The following is a 10,288-nucleotide window of genomic DNA, read 5'->3' on the forward strand; positions in this document are numbered from 1 at the left end:
GCTTGTGTCACTGGGCAGCTCTCGGTTGTGCTTCCCTTTGTAGTCTGTAATGGTTTGCAAGCCCTGCCACATCCGGCGAGTGTCGGAGCCGGTGTAGTACGATTCAATCTTAGTCCTGTATTGACGCTTTGCCTGTTTGATGGTTTGTCGGACGGCCTAGCAGGATTTTCTAGAAGCTTCCGGGTTAGAGTCCCGCTACTTGAAAGTGGCAGCTCTAGCCTTTAGCTCAGTGCGAATGTTGCCTGTAATCCATGGCTTCTGGTTGGGGTATGTACGTATAGTCACTGTAGGGACGACATCATCGATGCACTTGTTGATGAAGCCAATGACTGATGTGGTGTACTCCTCAATGCCATAGGAAGAATCCCGGAACATATTCCAGTCTGTGCTAGCAAAATAGTCCTTTAGCTAAGATTCTGCTTAATTTTTCCCCTCCGGTTGTACATTTAACATGCTGATAGAAATTTGGTAAAACAGATTTAAGTCCCTGGCCACTAGGAGCGCCGCCTCTGGATGAGCGTTTTCCTGTATGCTTATGGCGGAATACAGCTCATTGAGTGCTTTCTTAGTGCCAGTAAACAGCTACGAAAAATACAGATGAAAACTCTCTAGGTAGATAGTGCGGTCTACAGCTTATCATGAGATACTCTGCCTCAGGCGAGCAAAACCTCAAGACTTCCTTAAATATTGTGCACCAGCTGTTGTTTACATATATGCATAGTCTGCCACCCCTTGTCTTACTAGACGCCGCTGTTCTATCCTGCCGATACAGCGTATAACCAGCCAGATGTATGTTGATAATGTTGTCGTTCAGCCACGACTCCGTGAAGCTTAAGATATGACAGTTTTTAATGTGCCGTTGGTAGTTTAATCTTCCGCATAGGTTGTTGAGTTTATTTTCCAATGATTGCACTTAGCTAGTAGAACGGAAGGCAGGGTGGGTTTATTCGATTGCCTACGAATTCTCAGAAGGCAGCCCGACCTCCATCCTCTTTTTCTCCGTCTTCTCTTCATGCAGATGACAGGGATTTGGGCCTGTTCCCGGGAAAGCAGTATGTCCTTCACGTCGGGCTTGTCGGACTCGTTAAAGGAAAAAAAGCTTCTGCCAGTTTGTGGTGAGTAATCGCTGTTCTGATGTCCAGAAGTTATTTTTGGTCATAAGAGACGGTAGAAGCAACATTACGTACAAAATAAGTAAAAAAATAAGTTACAAACAATGCAAATAAACAAACATAAAAACACAAACGGTTAGGAGCACATAAAACGTCAGCCATCTTCTCCGGCGCCATCTTCATTTAGTGCAATCAATTAGTGCAATCAAACAAGCACATAGGTTTATACTGCATCAATGTGGTGTAACAATATGTAGATGTATCTAATGGACATCCATCCACTAATGGTGTTCCACATTTTATTTCTATTCAGACTAAAATAAGTTCCATTATTAAATCATTTTTACAATCAGCACCTGTTTTTTTGTCTGACATGGTGGAATAATACTGATTGGAATCTCCCTGGGGTACTGAATGCTTTCAAGTCATTTTATTTAGCCTTTATTTTAACAGGAAGTCATGTTGACACCTCTTTTACAGATGAGTCCTGTATAACACATCAGTACATTTACACTTTTAGCAGATGTTCTTATCCAGAGCAATCAGGGTTAAGTGTCTTACTCAAGGGTACATAGATTTTCCCCCTAGTCGGCTTGGGGATTCGAACCTTTCAATTACTGGCCCAACGCTCTTAACCGCTAGGCTACCTGCCAACAATGGACACCAACATACACATCAATTTACAGAACAATATACACATCACTACACCAAAGGCAAAACAGAGATACAAAACACAATCATAGAAAACAAACACATTCTTTAGTAAAAAGGTCCTCAATAGCCATCTAAATTGCCAGAGCTTAAGTCTGAATTCCCTGAGCTTAACCGAGGCACCACATCATCCAATTTTAGAGAGTTTTGGAGGTTATTCCACAAGTAAGGTGACAAAAAAAACATTTACCTAACTCAGTGGAGATCAAAGCACTCGACAGAGTTAGCCATCCCTGAGACCAGGTCTGATATAGCTCGTACATCTGTAGGTAAACAAGGAAATAAGGTATGTGCAAAACGGCTTTATAAACAAAAAAAGTGCAATGCAGCAATCTATGAGACTTCAAAGAAGGTCAAGGCTGCCTTGGATTGTGCCCTCATTGATCGTGTCCCCGCTTATAAATACCTGGACATCAAAGCTTTCTTTCAAAAATCATGTTGATGAGCTAGTTAAGAAATGAATCATTAAAATGGTCTTATTTTATAGGAATAGGTCATGCCTTTCGTTAAATAGCAGAAAACAAATAATTCGGTCAACATTAAATTCTGTTTTAGACTATCTTCTACAGTAAATGCAGCTGCCATTGTATTGAAGCCATTGGACACAGTTTATCATAGCGCACTACGCTTTATTACGGGCGACAGGTTCAGTACACATCACTGCATTCTGTATCAGAAAGTACACTAAAAGAAAACGTTCCTGCAGTATCCTTTAGCAGTTCTTCAAATTGAAACTTTGGGGGAACCCCCATAAGTTCTTTGAAGAACCCTTTAAAAAGGTTCTACAAAGAACCACTTTTAATGGATCCTCGAAGACCCTTTTGAAGAACCTTTTGGGGTTATTTTTTTAACTACCCACCTTCCCTGTTATTATTATTATTAAAATGGATAATACTACGCATAACAATAACAACAATAACACAATATTTTAGTTCTCAGTGTTTTATGATTTTAGTGGCAAAGCAGAATAAAAAAATCTAAATATGAGGTATACTCCCAGCAGAGCCCCAAGTCCAATGGGTATATCCTCTGGCGTGTTGATGTTCATATGTTGATGTTCTCCTTATCAAGATATTCTCATAGCATTCAGTACATATTCTTACCCCTTTGTTGATTGATATCCATTGAATTGTGTCCATTTTCTGTTTTTGAAAGATTTGCACAAATATGAAAAGATAGATGGTATCATCATAAAACAATATTAATGTAGATCATACAAGGGACAAACCATACCTTAAATTGAGGACATTTTTACCTGCTGTCCTTTCAAATTCAAATCCAAATGTTTCAGTTGGGCATTTAGTTGGTGGGGGTTCTTGCAGGAATCTAAGGAGGTTCCTCGATGAACCCCACCTCCTATGGGGTTCTTGGAAGAACCTTTTTGGGGCCATTTTCAGTACCAAGAACCCTAAAGTTCTTCAAAGAACTGAGGATCTTAGAAGAACCCTTGTTGAATAAATAAATCAGATACACATTTTTAAATGATTTGGAAAATAACATATACTTGATTTAACCCGCATTAAGTACCAATATCAGTACTTAATACTATATTGGTACTTAATGCTTCCGGCGCCAACAGAGATGGCCACCTCGCTTTGCATTTAGGAAACAGTATTATGCAATATGTTTTTTATTTTTATGTATTACACTGTTACCCCAGGAAATCTTAAGTCTTATTACATACAGCCGGGAGGAACTATTGGATATAAGAGCAACGTCAACTTACCAACATTATGACCAGGAATACGACTTTCCCGAAGCGGATCCTCTGTTTGGTCTACCACCCAAGACAATGGATCGGATCCCAGCAGGCGACCCAAAAAATGGTGCCGCAGAAGGGGCAGACGGAGCGGTCTTCTGGTCAGGCTCCGTAGATGGGCACATCGCCCACCGCTCCCGAGCATACTACTCGCCAATGTCCAGTCTCTTGACAACAAGGTAGACGAAATCCGAGCAAGGGTTGCCTTCCAGAGAGACATCAGAGATTGTAACATTCTCTGTTTCACGGAAATGTGGCTCACTCCGGATACGTTATCAGAGTCGGTACAGCCACCTGGTTTCTTCACGCATCCTGCCGACAGAAACAAACATCTCTCTGGTATGAAGAAGGGCGGTGTGATCATAACAACATACAGGAACTCAAATTCCTTTTGTTCACCTGACCTAGAATTCCTTACAATCAAAGGCCGACCGCATTATCTACCAAGAGAACTCTCTTCAATTATGATCACAGTCGTGTATATCCTCCCCAAGCAGACACCTCGACGGCCCTAAAAGAACTTCATTGGACTGGAAACTGGAAACCACATATCCTGAGGGTGCATTTATTGTAGCTGGGAATTTAACAAGGCTAATCTGAAAACAAGGCTCCCTTATTAATTTGATCAGCATATCGAATGCGCGACCCGGGCTGGCAAAATTCTGGATCATTGTTACTCTAACATCAGCGACGCATACAAAGACCTCCCTCACCCTCCTTTCAGCAAATCTGACCACGACTCCATTTTGTTTCTCCCAGCCTATAGACAGAAACTAGAACAGGAAACGCCCATGCTCAGGTCTGTTCAACGCTGGTCCGACCAATCTGATTCCACGCTTCAAGATTTATTCGATCACGTGGACTGGGATATGTTCCGGATAGCGTCGAACAACAACATTGATGTATATGCTGATTCGGTGAGTGAGTTTATTAGCAAGTGCATCGGTAATGTTGTACCCACGGCGACTATTAAAACATTCCCCAACCAGAAACAGTGGATTGATGCAGCATTCGCTCAAAACTGAAAGTGCGAACCACTGCTTTTATCAGGGGAAGGCGACCGGAAACATGACCGAATACAAACAGTGTAGCTATTCCCTCCGCAAGGCAATCAAACAAGCTAAGCGTCAGTATAGAGACAAAGTAGAGTCGCAATTCAACGGCTCAGATACGACGTATGTGGCAGGGTCTACAGTCAATCACGGACTACAAAAAGAAAACCGCGGACCTCGATGTCTTGCTCCCAGACAAACTAAACAACTTCTTTGCTCGCTTTGAGGACAATACAGTGCCACCAACACGGCCGCGTACCAAAACCTGCGGGCTCTCCTTTACTGCAGCCAACGTGAGTAAAACATTTAAACGTGTTAACCTGCGCAAGGCTGCCGGCCCAGACGGCATCCCTAGCCGCGTCCGCAGAGCATGCGCAGACCAGCTGGCGGGTGTGTTTACGGACATATTCAATCAAACCTTATCCCAGTCTGCTGTTCCCACATGCTTCAAGAGGGCCACCATTGTTCCTGTTCCCAAGAAAGCTAAGGTAACTGAGCTAAACGACTATCGCCCCGTAGCTCTCACTTCCGTCATCATGAAGTGCTTTGAGAGACTGGTCAAGGACCATATCACCTCCACCCTACCTGACACCCTTGACCCACTCCAATTTGCTTACCACCCCAATAGGTCCACAGACGACGCAATCACACTGCACACTGCCCTAACCCATCTGGACAAGAGGAATACCTATGTAAGAATGCTGTTCATCGACTACAGCTCAGCATTTAACACCATAGTACCCTCCAAACTCGTCATTAAGCTCAAGACCCTGGGTCTCGACCCCGCCCTGTGCAACTGGGTCCTGGACTTCCTGACGGGCCGCCCCCAGGTGGTGAGGGTAGGAAACAACATCTCCACCCCGCTGATCCTCAACACTGGGGCCCCACAAGGGTGCGTTCTCAGCCCTCTCCTGTACAGCCATGACTGCGTGGCCATGTACGCCTCCAACTCAATCATCAAGTTTGCAGACGACACTACAGTGGTAGGCTTGATTACCAACAACGACGAGACGGCCTACAGGGAGGAGGTGAGGGCCCATGGAGTGTGGTGTCAGGAAAATAACCTCACACTCAATGTCAACAAAACAAAGGAGATGATCGTGGACTTCAGGAAACAGCAGAGGGAGCAGCCCCATATCCACATCGACAGGACAGTAGTGGAGAAGGTGGAAAGTTTTAAGTTCCTCGGTGTACACATCACGGACAAACCAAAATGGTCCACCCACACAGTCAGCGTGGTGAAGAAGGCGCAGCAGTGCCTCTTCAACCTCAGGAGGCTGAAGAAATTCGGCTTGTCACCAAAAACACAAAAACTTTAACAGATGCACAATCGAGAGCATCCTGTCGGGCTGTATCACCGCCTGGTATGGCAACCGCTCTGCCCACAACCGTAAGGCTCTCCAGAGGGTAGTGAGGTCTGCACAACGCATCACCGGGGGCAAACTACCTGCCCTCCAGGACACCTACACCACCCGATGTCACAGGAAGGCCAAAAAGATCATCAAGGACAACAACCACCCGAGCCACTGCCTGTTCACCCCGCTATCATCCAGCAGGCGAGGTCAATACAGGTGCATCAAAGCTGGGACCGAGCGACTGAAAAACAGCTTCTATCTCAAGGCCATCAGACTGTTAAACAGCCATCACTAACATTTAGTGGCTGCTGCCAACATACTGACTCAAATCTCTAGCCACTTTAGTAATTAAACATTGGATGTAATAAATGTATCACTAGCCACTTTAACCTGTTATGGATAGGGGGCAGTATTTTCACGGCCGGATAAAAAACATACCCGATTTAATCTGTTTATTACTTCTGCCCAGAAACTAGAATATGCATATAATTGTTTGATTTGGATAGAAAACACCCTAAAGTTTCTAAAACTGTTTGAATGGTGTCTGTGAGTATAATAGAACTCATATGGCAGGCAAAAACCTGAGAAGATTCCAAACAGGAAGGTGCCCTCTCTGGCCATTTCTTGGCCTTCTTTAGCCTCTTTATTGAAAACAGAGGATCTATGCTGTAACGTGACACTTTCTAAGGCTCCCATAGGCTCTCAGAAGGCGCCAGAACGTTGAATGATGACTCTCCAGTCTCTGGCTGAAAAACAGTAGCGCTTTTGGATAGTGGTCGATCTGAGAACAATGAATCGGGCGCACGCGTGCACGTGAAGAGTCCATTTTACATTTTCAGTCTTTGAACGAAAACGACGTCTCCCGGTCGGAATATTATCGCTATTTTACGAGAAAAATTGCATAAAAATTGATTTCAAACAGCGTTTGACATGCGTCGAAGTACGGTAATGGAATATATAGAATTTTTTTGTCACGATACGCGCCGGCGCGTCACCCTTCGTTACCCTTCGGATAGTGTCTTGAACGCACGAACAAAACGCCGCTATTTGGATATAACTATGGATTATTTGGAACCAAACCAACATTTGTTGTTGAAGTAGAAGTCCTGGGAGTGCATTCTGATGAAGAACAGCAAAGGTAATCCAATTTTTCTTATAGTAAATCTGAGTTTGGTGAGTACCAAACTTGGTGGGTGTCAAAATAGCTAGCCTGTGATGGCCGGGCTATCTACTCAGAATATTGCAAAATGTGCTTTCACCGAAAAGCTATTTTAAAATCGGACACCGCGATTGCATAAAGAAGTTCTGTATCTATAATTCTTAAAATAATTGTTATGTTTTTTGTGAACGTTTATCGTGAGTAATTTAGTAAATTCACCGGAAGTGTTCGGTGGGAATGCTAGTTCTGAACGTCACATGCTAATGTAAAAAGCTGGTTTTTGATATAAATATGAACTTGATTGAACAAAACATGCATGTATTGTATAACATAATGTCCTAGGAGTGTCATCTGATGAAGATCATCAAAGGTTAGTGCTGCATTTAGCTGTGGTTTTGGTTTTTGTGACATTATGTGCAAGCTTGAAAAATGGGTGTCTGATTATTTCTGGCTGGGTACTCTCCTGACATAATCTAATGTTTTGCTTTCGTTGTAAAGCCTTTTTGAAATCGGACAGTGTGATTAGATAAAGGAGAGTCTTGTCTTTAAAATGCTGTAAAATAGTCATATGTTTGAAAAAAGTTTTCGGATTTTCGAGGAGTTTGTATTTCGCGCCACGCCCCATCATTGGATATTGGAGCGGTGTTCCGCTAGCGGAACGTCTAGATGTAAGAAGTTAAACAATGCCACTTTATATATTGTTTACATACCCTACATTACTCATCTCATATGTATATACTGTACTCTATACCATCTACTGCATCTTGCCTATGCCGTTCGGCCATCGCTCATCCATATATTTTTATGTACATATTCTTATTCATTCCCTTACACTTGTGTGTATAAGGTGGTTGCTGTGAAATTGTTAGATTACTTGTTAGATATTACTGCATGTTCGGAACTAGAAGCACAAGCATTTCGCTACACTCGCATTAACATCTGCTAACCATGTGTATGTGACAAATACAATTTCATTTGATTTGAAACACAGCATGTATGTTTCAGAGTAAGTTCTGCAACTAACCAAAGGGCGCAGCTGATTATATACATGTGATCACTCCCTGGTGGTATGATCACCTACGTCAATGTATGTGTGCAGCAATATGCTGCAATAAGCTGTTACCTTATAAGGTAACCTAGTACAGTAACTTCTCTGAATTCATTAGCATTGTCCACTGTCACACAAGATCAAAATGTCAAAATCAGACAGTGGTTACTTATTTGTATCTAGTTTCGGTCCGACTCAGACCTAGCCTGCAAGCACACTCTTGCAACAGCTAGGGCTTAACCGCAAAGACTAATATAGATAGCTTGTGCAAAGTATAGTGGCAGAGTTCAGACACATAGCAACAGTATCTATTAAAAGGCCTGCAGCAAAACATATTAATATTAAGGTCCCCGGACGGTCTTTGGGACCCTAACCCCTACACTACTGACTTTGAAAAACACCAAAAGAAAGATGCCCAGGGTCCCTTGGTCATCTGCGTGAATATGCCTTCGGCATGCTGCAAGGAGACATGAGTACTGCAGATGTGGCCAGGGCAATAAACCTAAGACAGCGCTACAGGGAGGCAGGATGGACAGCTGATCGTCCTTGCAGTGGCAAACCACGTGTAACAACACCTGCACAAGATCAGTACATCTGAACATCACACCTGCGGGACAGGTACAGGTAACTGCCCGAGTTACACCAGGAACGCCCAATCCCTCCATTAGTGCTCAGACTGTCTGCAATAGGCTGAGAGAGGCTGGACTGAGGGATTGTAGGCCTGTCGTAAGGCAGGTCCTCACCAGACATCACCGGCAACAACGTCGCCTATGGGCACAAACCCACCGTCGCTGGACCAGACAGGACTGGCAAAAAGTGCTCTTCACTGACGAGTCACGGTTTTGTCTCACCAGGGGTGATGGTTGGATTCGCATTTATCATCGAAGGAATAAGGGTTACACCGAGGCCTGTACTCTGGAGCAGGATCAATTTGGAGGTGGAGGGTCCGTCATGGTCTTGGGCTGTGTGTCACAGCATCATCGGACAGAGCTTGTTGTCATTGCAGGCAATCTTAACGCTGTGGGTTACAGGGAAGACATCCTCCTCCCTCATGTGATACACTTCCTGCAGGCTCATCCTGACATGACCCTCCAGCATGACAATGACACCAGCCATACTGCTTGTCCTGTGCATGATTTCCTGCAAGACAGGAATGTCAGTGTTCTGCCATGGCCAGTGAAGAGCCCGGATCTCAATCCCATGGAGCATGTCTGGGACCTGTTGGATCGGAGGGTGAGGGCTAGGGCCATTCCCCCAGAAATGTCCGGGAACTTGCAGGTGCCTTGGTGGAAGAGTGGGGTAACATCCCACAGCAATAACTGGCAAATCTGGTGCAGTCCATGAGGAGATGCACTGCAGTACTTAACGCAGCTGGTGGCCTGTTGGGGTTTGTTCCTTGTTCCTTGTCAATCATTGGCTCATTGGTGAAGTTAGCATTCAGACAATATCTTTAAGTAAATCAGTCATTAAATTATGAATGCAATTGCAGACAGAAGTTGACAACAGGAACATAGCACGAATGTTTCCGAGTAAGTTCTGCAAAATAGAAAAGGGTCCGAGTTGTTTTATTATGCCTACAGTCATATATCTTAGTGATGGCACTGCCTACGTCATTACCTTCTACTCATGAGACCAAACCCATGCCTACACAGCTATATAAACAAGAGTTTCAGTGTTATCTAAAAGCTCAGCAGTAAATGTCCACTCCCCAAATTGATTTATAGTGGAATGTCTTACTAGTCTCTTATCTCTTACACTCCCCTTCAGAGTTCTGTCTCACAGTCACACATTTCTCAGACCGTTTCTTTATAAGAGGCAGAGACTAGAAAAAAATTGTGGAACAATTTTAAACCTTCATAATGAATATACATATTGTTAATCTGTAGTCTAGGACCCTATACATGTAAGAAGGGAGGGGTCTTATAACCCCTCCCCTTCTATTATTACAACATAAGCATAATCAATTATTATAATACATGAAACATTTGGTACAGCCCCTATCATGACCCCAAGGTGAACCCGACAGGCCACACCAGATACTGACTGTTACTTTTGATTTTGACCCCCCCCCTTGTTCAGGGACACTTTATTC

The sequence above is a fragment of the Salmo salar genome, chromosome ssa18, assembly GCF_905237065.1.
Source record: "Salmo salar chromosome ssa18, Ssal_v3.1, whole genome shotgun sequence".
In the NCBI taxonomy this organism is placed as follows: Eukaryota; Metazoa; Chordata; class Actinopteri; order Salmoniformes; family Salmonidae; genus Salmo; species Salmo salar.